The sequence below is a fragment of the Lepidochelys olivacea genome (assembly GCF_965140295.1).
Source record: "Lepidochelys olivacea isolate rLepOli2 genome assembly, chromosome: 4".
NCBI lineage: Eukaryota > Metazoa > Chordata > Testudines > Cheloniidae > Lepidochelys > Lepidochelys olivacea.
Genome location: NC_140414.1, coordinates 116,964,888 through 116,977,291, shown reverse-complemented (window position 1 = coordinate 116,977,291; position 12,404 = coordinate 116,964,888). Strand labels below are relative to the sequence as shown.

At 40.1% G+C, this 12,404-nt stretch overlaps 1 long non-coding RNA gene across 1 annotated transcript in view; it reads right to left on the bottom strand.

The window, feature by feature from the left end:
- The window catches only part of LOC311519703, a 243,931-nt gene that overhangs the window by 90,319 nt on the left and 141,208 nt on the right, over positions 1–12,404 (bottom strand). The window contains exon 2 of the long non-coding RNA XR_014711353.1: positions 9,090–9,200. This is a non-coding gene — a long non-coding RNA (uncharacterized lncRNA). The remainder of the gene's footprint in view (positions 1–9,089; positions 9,201–12,404) is intronic.

The following is a 12,404-nucleotide window of genomic DNA, read 5'->3' as shown; positions in this document are numbered from 1 at the left end:
AATACAGACTAACACGGCTGTTACTCTGAAACCTAAAATATTATGGAAATTGGACCAGCTCAAAGTCCATTTAGACCAGAAGGTAGTATAGTTCATATAATTCTGGGAATGGTAATGACTGAGGACATTGTTACAGGAAAGTGCAGTGTGGTTTAGTGCTCAGGTGGGAGGGGGTTCTTGGCTTACTATGAGGCGGATGCAAGGGTAGAATTAAAAGGTTCCCTGTTAGTTGGTTTAAGAGTGTGCGGTACCCTGCATCATTTTTCTTAATCCACGCCCACAATGGCCTTCACCAGCCCTTGTGGTTGAGAAGGGTCTGCCTGCTCCTCCTCTCTGTCTGAGATGATGGGCCAAATCCTGGCTCATACTTCGTCTGCTGTACCCAGTCTGGTGGTCCAAAGCAGCCAGAAAGCCAGTTTACTTGTCTACTTGGGAATTCCCCGTGTAGAAGGTATTCATGAGTGTCACAGAGTCATTTAAACCTGACTCATGATCATACATTATTAATATAAATATTACATATATACTTGTGTCTGAGTTTGAAAAAGCAGTTGTTTGGGAAGATGGGAACACAAACCATGGCAGCTAGTGGTGGGAATATCTTGCCAAGTCTCTGTGGATTAGCTAAAATGTAGATCCCAGTGTATGGAGTCAGAAATGCTAGTTAGGCCTTATGATGAGAGGCCTTATGCTATTTCTGTCCAAGAACTTGCAGCAATCCCTGTGTAAGGGGAAACAAATAGCTGTTCCTCCTGAGGAGCAGTGCAGGAAAGGAATTCTATATATAAGAGCACAGTTACTTCACTTTTACCATCTAGCTCTATATGGGAAGAAGGAGGATCATTTATTACTCACCTATATGAGCAGCAAATTACAATGCCAATACATTGTGAGAGCAGAGCCAAGGCTCCACCCACTCCCTAAACGTTTTTGGAAAGTCAGGTTCTAAATGTTAAGTTATAATATGCATCTCCCACTCCTGCTCACTGGGTCTCTCTCATTCTCCTTTCTGCATATATTACACTGAGAGAGAGGATTTGTAAAATTCACTACTTGGGATGGATGGACATGAAAAGATTCAGAGGTTGTAATTTTCAGCAAAAGCCTCTGCAAGTTAGAATGTTTATGCAAAGCTTATTTGAACTTGACCAAACCTCTTTGGTTTGGAAACTAGGCTGGAAATACTGTGAGAACAGTATATTTTGTGGTATTTCTGCCTCCAGGCCCTGCCAAAACTAAATGGTTCATGAAAACTGAGAAAAATAACAAAACATTTGAACCTTAGAATAGGTTCAGGTCAGTTCTTCTTGTAACCAGACTGGTTGACTATTCTACTCTGTAGGTAAACTAAAAAGGGCTTGGGATCCAGGAACAGGATAGCTAAGAAACCAACAGCTTGGAGACCAGATTGTCATCTGGAGCAGTGGTTCTCAACCGGGGGTACATGTATCCCTGGGGTACACAGAGGTGTTTCAGGTGGTACATCAATTCATCTAGATATTTGCTTAGTTTTACAATAGGCTTCCTAAAAAGCACTAGCAAAGTCAGTACTAACTGAAATTTCATACAGACAATGACTTGTTTATCTTGCTCTACATGCTATACACTGAAATGTAAGTACAATATTTATATTCCAATTGATTTATTTTAGAATTATATGGTAAAAATGAGAAAGTAAGTAATTTGTCAGTAATAGTGTGCTGTAACACACTTGTATTTTTATGTTTGATTTTGTACTCAAGTAGTCTTTAAGCAAGGTGAAACATGGGGGTACACAAGACAAATCAGACTCCTTAAAGAGGTACAATAATCTGGAAAGGTTGAAAGCTCCTGTTCTGGAAGATCAGTTGAAGTCAATAGAATTACACTGATTTACACCATCTTAATATCTGCCCTGGAGCCTTATCTAGAACTTTTCAGGTCTTTCCCTGCCAGCCTCTCCAGCTGTGAGTCCCTTTTTCGCAAGTCCTCACACAACACAATGACTCCAAGAGACCCCATTTTGTTATTCTATTCTGAAAGATTTAGTCATTCAGTTAAATGGAAGAAACAATTTCACATGATTTAGGTAACCAAACAGTTTGTGAGTATCCAATAACTTGGAAATAATTTTCATCAAAAGTATTTGTTGAATAGTTATGAGTAAATTGATGCATTCAGAAAAGCAAGACTGGATCATGAATGATTCACTAACATATGTGCTGGAACTAATGGTTCTGGGGTTGTGGCAGCACCCCCAGCTTGAAATAGAAAAAACCAAATACATTGGTAATAGTTTTCGCACCCCCACTATAAAAATTGTTCCAGCACCTATGTTCACTAGCCAAAAAATGGGCTCCATTTATAATGAATATTATTAATAATGAATGGCTCTATTCAAAACTTTAATTTTCCCTTCATTATATGTTAACTTCCCTTGCATTTAAAACCTGGAATAGTAAAATAATTTAAAATATAAAATGCACTCTGAAAAGAGGAAAGGGGACTAAATATAAATATAGTTAAATGTCTTGAGGAAAGGTCTTATTCAATCCAAAAAAAAGTTGGCCTTCAAAGAGTGGAATGGAAACAGAAAATGGTTCCAGTAAAAAGGAACCTAAATTATGGCAGGTAAAATATGAAACTGAAGGCTAGGAAGATACCTGCAGAGCCAAATAGCTAAGGACATATTAAAGAGAGATATATCAAAAGTAAAAAAGCTGGGAGAAAATTAGTGGATCTGGAGAATAGCACAACCAAGGAGGATAAGGATATTACAGAGAACCTAAATTACTTCTTCCCAGCAGCCCTCAATGAAAAGGATGATCGGATGATACTTAACCCCTGAGCTACTTCTCACATGTAATAAAGATGAGGCATTCTCAAAGATGAGGGAAGTGGTGTTGGAACACTGTGGTGATGACAGTTTTATTATGTGCTCAGGTATTCTAGTGATGTGCACAGTTGAATCTGAATCCTTCCCAACACTGCCAAACATCACCTAGAGCACAAACAGGGCTCTGCTATTCTGTCTACTCTTTGCCCTCCTCATTAATTCACATAAGGTTTCCCTCTCTAAGAACTGTTAATCAGAGGGATTTTTTTTTGTTGACCCCTTTTTCTATGTTCCTCCAACTGTCTAATGGCACTTCTGCCATGACAGATATTCTGGCTCCATTCTTAACTCATGCCCCAGATATTTCCACCTTCTTTTCTGGATAACTTCAGAGATAAGAAATCGTTGGTTTCAGAGTAGCAGCTGTGTTAGTCTGTATCCGCAAAAAGAACAGGAGTACTTGTGGCACCTTAGAGCCTAACAAATTTATTTGAGTATAAGCTTTCGTGAGCTAAAACCCACTTCATCAGATGCATGCAGTGGAAAATACAGTAGGAAGATATATATATATATACACAGAGAACATGAAACAATGAGTGTTATCATACACACTATAATGAGAGTGGTCAGTTAAGCTGAGCTATTACCAGCAGGAGAGAAAAAATACCTTTTGTAGTGATAATCAAGATGGGCCATTTCCAGCAGTTGACAAGAACGTGTGAGGAACAGTAGGGGGGAAAATAAACATGGGGAAATAGTTTTACTTTGTGTAATGACACATCGACTCCCAGTCTTTATTCAAGCCTAATTTAATCATGTCCAGTTTGCAAATTAATTCCAATTCAGCAGTCTCTTGTTGGAGTCTGGTTTTGAAGTTTTTTGTTGTAATATTGTGACTTTTAGGTCTGTAATCGAGTGACCAGGGAGACTGAAGTGTTCTCCAACTGGTTTTTGAATGTTATAATTCTTGACATCTGATTTGTGTCCATTTATTCTTTTACGTAGAGACTGCCCAGTTTGACCAATGTACTTGGCAGAGGGGCATTGCTGGCACATGATGGCATATATCACATTGGTAGATGTGCAGGTGAACGAGCCTCTGATAGTGTGGCTGATGTGACACCTATGACGGTGTCCCCTGAATAGATATGTGGAAATTGTTGCTCTCTCTCTGATGAAACTCGGCAATTGTTATAAATTCATTCCATTTAATATTTAGAATTTTCCTGAGGCATTTTCTTTAAAAGGCATTTAGATATCTGTACCTTTGGCGGATTTCCAGCCTTCACAACCATACATTAAGGTGGAAATAACATTTTAGTTGAAGTATTGTAGTTTGGTTATAAATTGTACATTTTCAATGACCAAATCTTGTTTAAGATGGTGAATGCAGCTGCTCACCTGGACATTTTGTGACATTATTTCCCTCTGGATATCCCCAGGGGCTTGCAAATTACAGGCAAGGTATGTGAATTGACTCATCTCTAGAGTTTGTTTGCCTTTTAACATAATGACTGAGTTGGGAGTTGCTAGGATTCACTTTAGAGTTGTTTTTTCAGTTGTATTTTCGGCAAAATCTAAATCTTCTATTGTACTGTTGTTAAACCATCTGCCACCTGCATAGTATCGATCTACACTTCTTCTCATAATGAAGAGAATACCTCTTTGTATGACACCAGTGTCTATATTAAACCATTAGCTCAAGTCTGCATTAACTTGAACTGTGTAAGCTGCACCGTGATATAGAGTCTTGATTATGTACATTTTTTTGCCTACCGTAACACTTCAAGATGTTTCAGAGTGAATCATGATAGAGTCTGCCAAATGCTTTCCTAAAATCTATGGAGCTTATGATTAGTGGTTTTTGCCATTTGATGAGCCCAATCTCACAGTATTAATGCACAGAGAGATGACATTGCTAGAACATCATAATCTTTTAAATTATAGTTAAGTCAGCAGGATCCAATGATATTAATCTAATATTTTGGAGGGAAGTTATGAATATTGTTGGTGTAATTCTAAGAAAAATATGCAACCATCATTAAAATTAGCTACTGTGCTAGAGAATTGGAGAGTAAGCATGTACCTAGCTTTGAAAAATGTGCTAGCGATTATCCTGTGGATTGTGGATCCTAATAAATTGGTTAGTCTCTAAGGTGCCACAAGTCCTCCTTTTCTTCCTGTGGATTATGAATCAGTAAACCTTTCTTCAGTCCCAGGTATTTTTTATTGAAAAAAATCATTAAAGGAAGAGTTATAGGACACACACATAAAGAATTCTACTAATTTGGAGAGGGTTTGAGGGAATCAATAAGTCAGTAGACAAATGAGATCTAGATATAATGTTTTTGGACTTTCAAAACCCTTTGATAAAATTTCTCACAGGGTGAGAGGTAAGATTCAGTTCTGGATTAGAAACTGATTAAGATATAGAAACGAAGACATGGAAATTTGCAGGCCTGAATTTTCTGCACTTTTAACCTGCTAGAGTAGACAGTAAATTTTATTGTCTGTTGACATCATAGATTCATAGATATTTAGGTCAGAAGGGACCATTATGATCATCTAGTCTGACCTCCTGCACAACATCAGTACCAGTAGCCAACACTACCCAGGCAAGAATCACAGATCATTCTTTTCTACGAGGATGACTCTGAGACAGAAACTAACAGTTGTAGATCTGTGACCACTTTATAAATGTTGCCCTGTTTTCTGAGTGTGTGGGGGGATATCCGTTAGCAGGCCACTGAGAGTGTTTCGTGAACATGGCTCAGGAAACTATCATCAGAAACACTGCACAGAAACAGCTTGGACTGATCTGACATTTGAACTGCCAACACTATGACACAGTGATATTGCAGATAGAGAGCACTGTAATTATCATAGTTAGAGTATCCCTCTTTTGACAAAGTATGTTTTTAGCAATTTTTTAAAATATTTCAGGAAGTATTGAAGACAAGAGTTGGGTTTAGCCTGTATTCGTTGCTGAAATTCAGTGTGTAGCCATAGATAAATATATGTCATTTGCAACCTCTGGGATTCAAAAATTTAGTTCTTCTGAGTCTTATCAACATAAGTACCTAGCTACAATACTAGCTACAGTTATTGTTTACAAAGGTGCTCACTACTATTCCTACAAGCATTTGTCAAAATAAACTGGGATGTGTAATATGAGTCTTGACTGCTGCTGCCATCAATGTACTACTTGAAGCCTGGGTTAAAGTCTCGGTCAGATATTGTTGCATTACAATTATTACATGTATGTCCATAGGAATTACCTGGGGAACATTCTAAGTTCCCAGTAAAACTTCCATTGGGAGTCTTTCTATAACCTTCAGTGTGTGTTGGGTTGGGCCCTGAAAGAGTACACTGATTTACACAAACCAGACAATATTTACTGCAGAAATAAGGCAATATTTTCATTCTACTCCTTCCACTCCTGCTTTGTTATTTAAAAACATTTGTGCACAATAACAGGTGTTTGTTTTTGTTCCAGAATTCAAAAGCTATGTTATTTTTGACAGTCTCTGAACCAGATTCTATCACACTCATTCACGCTGAGTGGCAACTTGTTCCATAAGTAGTCTCATTGATTTTAATCGGAACAAGGGTGGTAGAATCTATCCCTCGTTAAGGCTGGGTGTTCTTGCTGCATTGTCAGCATATAGTTTGCAAATTTCTTTAAGTGCCATACCAGACAATTCATTATTGCTACACAACGAAGCTCCACTCAGAATGGGCTACTTGGAGTTCTCACCTTGACAGATATTGGTGTCATTATCAATTCATTAACCTCTCTGAGCTAAATTCTGCCTTGACAGGCATCCTGTTAAAATTCACTGAAATTTTAAAGAGTGCCCAGAGGGGCAAAGTATAGTCTGTATGCCTTATTTTATCCATTGATAACACAGTGTTCAATCATTTTAAATATGTGTACAGTGCTTTACATTTTGTGTAGTGTCCTCTACAAAAATAATATAGATGAGTATAATACTTATCTGTCTCATGGGGGTGTTGTGAAGCTGAATTAATGTTTGTGATTTTCTTTGAGATCCTCAGATGGAAAGTACAATATGCATTAGCAGCCAAATTCTGATTTCACTTTCACTAGTGCAAATCTGTAGTAATTACATTTACTATGACTCAATAAAGCCCTGATCCAAAGCATACTGAAGTCAATAAACGTCTTTCTGTTGACTTCACTGGACATGGGATCAACTTGAAAGGCAAACTATAATTATTTCACATTTTCACCTCAGCTATTCCATTATTCATAGCTATATTATTGTAATATCAGAACAATTCCATTGTGGTTCTATCTTATTCCACTGACGCCATTACTGATTACAATAACTGGGGATTTACCAGAACAATGTTAGCCTTAATCAAGGCAGAATCCAGGAATAACGGTCTATTATAATCTACCACCAAATATTGCTTTATGAAGAAATCTATACTTATTAAAACTCTGAGGAAAATGTATGTGACTGAAATAGAGTCAATAGGTTGTATTTGGACAGAAGTAGGAACTGCATTGCAAGTATGATGTCATTGTAACACCCAGGTATGTAGTTCTGGCATAATTTTGGTTAGTTTTTAACATGAGAATTGTGTGGAAACTGTCAGGAGAAGGAAGTTGGAGGCATGGGTTGAAATGTTTGTTCCCCAGTGGATTGGGAAATCACTGAGAATGGTAACTTTGAGCTCCCTCTACAATGTGCTATTGTCACATCATAAACCTCAGCAGGCCTATCAGTATGTTCTATTATTGTTTATTATTTCCTAAACATCATCATTGTTCTGGGTACTGCCCGGAAGAGTTTACTATCTTAGCAGTGCTGCTAAGAGTTCTGATTGTATAATCTGCAACTCCAAGAAACAGTTTACTGAAGTTAGCACTTTAATATTAATGTTCTTTTCAAGGTTCGATAGCGTAGGTCTCCACACCTTCCAAAAGAAAACAATGCAGTAGGTAGGGGAATCCAACCTGTTTGAGGAAGGATGCATTGTTTGCTGATGGGGACTGGGGAGGAGCACCGACTTGGTAGGACCTGGTGAAGCATGTCTCAAACTTTTGGATAAACTGCATGTATGTATATGACCTTTTGGATACTTAACCTCAGTCTCTCATCATCTTCATGGCAAATCCCTAAGTGACATAGCCTCCTTGAAGATCAAGCACCAGCTGGATTGATCTGTATCTAGGAACCTCAGTCTCTGAACCCTTGCAATTTGCCCATCATTTTTAAAACCCCAGCATAGACCTAAAAAGAAATATAAATTTGCTTCATTCAAATATGAATGTTTTATTTTCCTAACAACTTGCTTGGCAGATTACATACATCTAACTGATCCTAAGAATCCCTCACTGCCAAGGGGCAAAGGGTGAACTGTTCTGTAACAGGCCTGACAAAAACTCACTATGCCTTACATATTGGTTCCATAGACACCTCACACAACACCTTCTGGTTTCAACTCAGACAAGGTTGTGTGAGGTGTCTATGGAAATTTATGTCATACCGATCCTCGTATTCATTCTGTGATGCAAGTACTGGTATGTCAGAGGGCACTTCTTCAGCTATCTGGTGACCAGCACTGCCTAGCCTCTTTCCATGGTCTCTCAGTCACACACAGTCCGTTTAGTTTCTGGAAAGGATAGGTGCTTCCAAATTAAGAACTCAAGTGTCAGCTGTCTGGTTTGCAATGTGGGAAGGGCACACAGAGTGCCCCAGTCCCTGTGTTGGATTTTGGAGGTCAGGCACCACTCCCTGACAATGCTCCTGAGGAACTAGCTGTCTGAAAAAGGAAGAGGACTGGGCCCTAGTGGGAGGCAAATGTGTGCTTGAAAGGGCAGCAGAGCCCTCACTGCAGCAGAGTTCTTTGGAGCCTCCTGAAGGTATCAAGCCAAATCAGTCAAAATTGTTCATGGTGGCTCCCACAGCAGAGTGGCCATTCAACAGCACATCCATAACGTGTGTTTTCTTTCATGTTAAAAATCCTTTTCTGGTCAACTTTGATCAACAAATAAATCTGCCTGTGCCCGCATCCTGTGCAGCCCTCTAGCCTGTCATTACATGCATCAGCACATTTTAGCCATGGTGGCCGTCAAGTTCTCTATTCTCCTTCACTACATCTTTTATATAACTTGGTGAAAAACAGCGTCTCATTCAATTCTCAATCCATTTCCTTGGTCAACCATTATCTGAATCCAATGAGGCTGCTCTCACCCTTTTTCTTATCTCTGTCATTTTACATTATGGCTTTCTTTTTCTACCTTTAGAATGCCAGCTCCCTGAGGAAGAGATCCACAGTTGGAACACAATTATAGGAAGTGTTTCTTGCCATCTGGTAGGAATATGCTGGAGAATCTTCAGCTATTTAATATCTACAAAAGTAAAAATAAAAAATGTATTAATTCACCTCCTTGCTTGGTTGAGAGATAAATTCCACAAGTCTCAAACTGTATCTGGTTTACTATGTCTGGCTCCAGCACATACAGTAAAAGCCAGATAATTTGGAAGAAAATGCCGCTCCTCTCTTAGCTTTCAGCATTTGGTGCACAAAGGGATGTTATTCACTGTTTGATTTTTATACTCTGTAAAGGAACGCTAACCTGTTCAGCCACTAGCTAGCACTGTGTGTAAAAATCTTATTTAAACCAAGGTATCTCAGCCATACCTGACAGAGCATTAAAGAGTCTTATGATGAACAAATCTGGTGTGTGTGTAAACAAGCTCTCTGACCATATCTGATACAGAAGTACATGGGACAAAGAACAGAAGGGAAACAGCAACAAGTTTACAGACAGAAAGTACAAAGCAACAAAGGTTGCAAGATCTCATCAACATGCTACTTTAGTGTCCCAAAGAACTTCAGCTTCCACAAACCTTCCCAATGGACAGACTGGGAGCAGTATTTTGGAAGATTTCAAATTGCAAGCAACCTCTACAAAGAAACTGGAGATATACAGGTTTCTTTTTAATTTATGCGTTGGGGAAGCAGGCAGAGCATATTTTTAAATCCTGTGACTTTACTGAAAACAGTCACAAAGGTGACTGTAAAAGGGTTCTGGCTATGTTTGATGGATACTTTATATCTCAGGGAAATGTGGTTTATGAAAAAGCATGTTTTCACCAGAGAATTTGTTGCCCTTCTCTGTACCTTTTCCAAATCTACAATATCTTTTTTTGAGATGGGGTAATCACAATTGCAAATAGTATTCAAGGTGTAGGCGTACCTGGATTTATATAGAGGCATTATGATATTTTCTGTCTTATTATCTTTCCCTTTCCCAATGGTTCCTAACATTCTCTTAACTTTTTTTGATTAATTGAGCGGATGTTTTCAAAGAACTATCCACAATGCCTCCAAGATCTCTTTCTTGGGTGGTAACAGCTAATTAAGACCCCAACATTTTAAAGGTATAGTTGGATGTGACAGGGCACACTCACCCCTCATGAGCATCTCTTGTCACCTGGATGCGATCCTGCACTCTTTTTCTCTGCTCTCAGCACCCCGCATTGGCTGATGCCCCCTTCAGGTGGGTCTTCAGTGGCTCAGCCCTCTGGCTAAGTGACACATAATCTAAAATGGATAAACCCCTTCTGGGTTAACAAAGTTCCAACAAGGACTATCACTGTGCCCTTGTTGGTATCCACAACACTGTCTCTGGGCCAGTTCTCCAGCCCTTCTGAACCTTGTTACAGAGCAATGCCCCCAGAACTTTCTCCCTGAAGACTCTGTCTTTATTGGTTCTCCATGCCCAAGCTCTCCAGCCAGGTCATCTCTTAACAAAGCCCAACAAATAGTTAGCCCTCTCCAGGTCTTCAGCCCCATCTCTGGGCCTGTTTAAATTTTGCCCCTTTCTCAGCCTTTTAGCACAAAGCCTTATCCCATCCTTATCCCAACCTAGGGACCTTATAAACAGCAGCCACATACTGCTTCCCTTAATAGTTGCTGCTGCTTTCCATGGGCTGCTTCCCACTCAGTTACATCACCTTCACCCATTACCTTAGGGTACAGTCCTCGGGTTCATAGAATCATAGAATATCAGGGTTGGAAGGGACCTCAGGAGGTCATCTAGTCCAACCCCCTGCTCAAAGCAGGACCAATCCCCAACGAAATCATCCCAGCCAGGGCTTTGGCAAGCCTGACCTTAAAAACTTCTAAGGAAGGAGATTCCACCACCTCCCTAGGTAACGCATTCCAGTGTTTCACCACCCTCCTAGTGAAAAAGTTTTTCCTAATATACAACCTAAACCTCGCCCACTGCAACTTGAGACCATTACTCCTCTTTTTGTCATCTGCTACCACTGAGAACAGTCTAGATCCATCCTCTTTGGAACCCCCTTTCAGGTAGTTGAAAGCAGCTATCAAATCCCCCCTCATTCTTCTCTTCTGCAGACTAAACAATCCCAGTTCCCTCAGCCTCCCCTCATAAGTCATGTGCTCCAGCCCCCTAATAATTTTTGTTGCCCTCCGCTGGACTCTCTCCAATTTTTCCACATCCTTCTTGTAGTGTGGGGCCCAAAACTGGACACAGTACTCCAGATGAGGCCTCACCAATGTCGAATAGAGGGGAACGATCACGTCCCTCAATTTGCTGGCAATGCCCCTACTTATACATCCCAAAATGCCATTGGCCTTCTTGGCAACAATGGCACACTGTTGAATCATATCCAGCTTCTCGTCCACTGTAACCCCTAGGTCCTTTTCTGCGGAACTGCAGCCTAGCCATTCAGTCCCTAGTCTGTAGCAGTGCATGGGATTCTTCCGTCCTAGGTGCAGGATTCTACACTTGTCCTTGTTGAACATCATCAGATTTCTTTTGGCCCAGTCCTCTAATTTGTCTAGGTCCCTCTGTATCCTATCCCTACCCTCCAGCGTATCTACCTCTCCTCCCAGTTTAGTGTCATCTACAAACTTGCTGAGGGTGCAATCCATACCATCTTCCAGATCATTTATGAAGATATTGAACAAAACTGGCCCGAGGACCAACCCTTTGGGCACTCCACTTGATACCGGCTGCCAGCTAGACATGGAGCCATTGATCACTATCTGTTGAGCCTGACAATCTAGCCAGCTTTCTATCCACCTTATAGTCCATTCATCCAGCCCATACTTCTTTAACTTGCTGGCAAGAATACTGTGGGTTCTCTGTGTCTCTTCCCTGTTTGTGCAGGATCTTCCCCAGCCTTCTTGCCTGAAGAGTTTCAGAGTCTTCCAACCCTTCCTCAACCTTCTGGTCCCAGCCAGCAACTGCCCTGCTCAAGCCCTGCAACTTCTTTTAACTAAGCCTGCTGCATTCTGATTGGCTGCTTCTCTGCAGTCTTCATAGGCAGGCCTGGGAGACTCACCTTCACTGTTTCTTTCCTGGATTAGGGTATGAGGCCTCAGCGTGTCTGGTATACGCCATCACATTGGGATTATGTTTTCCAATGTGCACTACTTTGCATTTATCAATGTTGAATTTCATCTACCATTTTATTGCCTAGTCACCCAGTTTTGTGATATCCCTTTGTAATTCTTCACAGTCTGCTTTGGACTTAACTATCTTGAGTGATTTTGAATTATCTGCAAATTTTGCCAC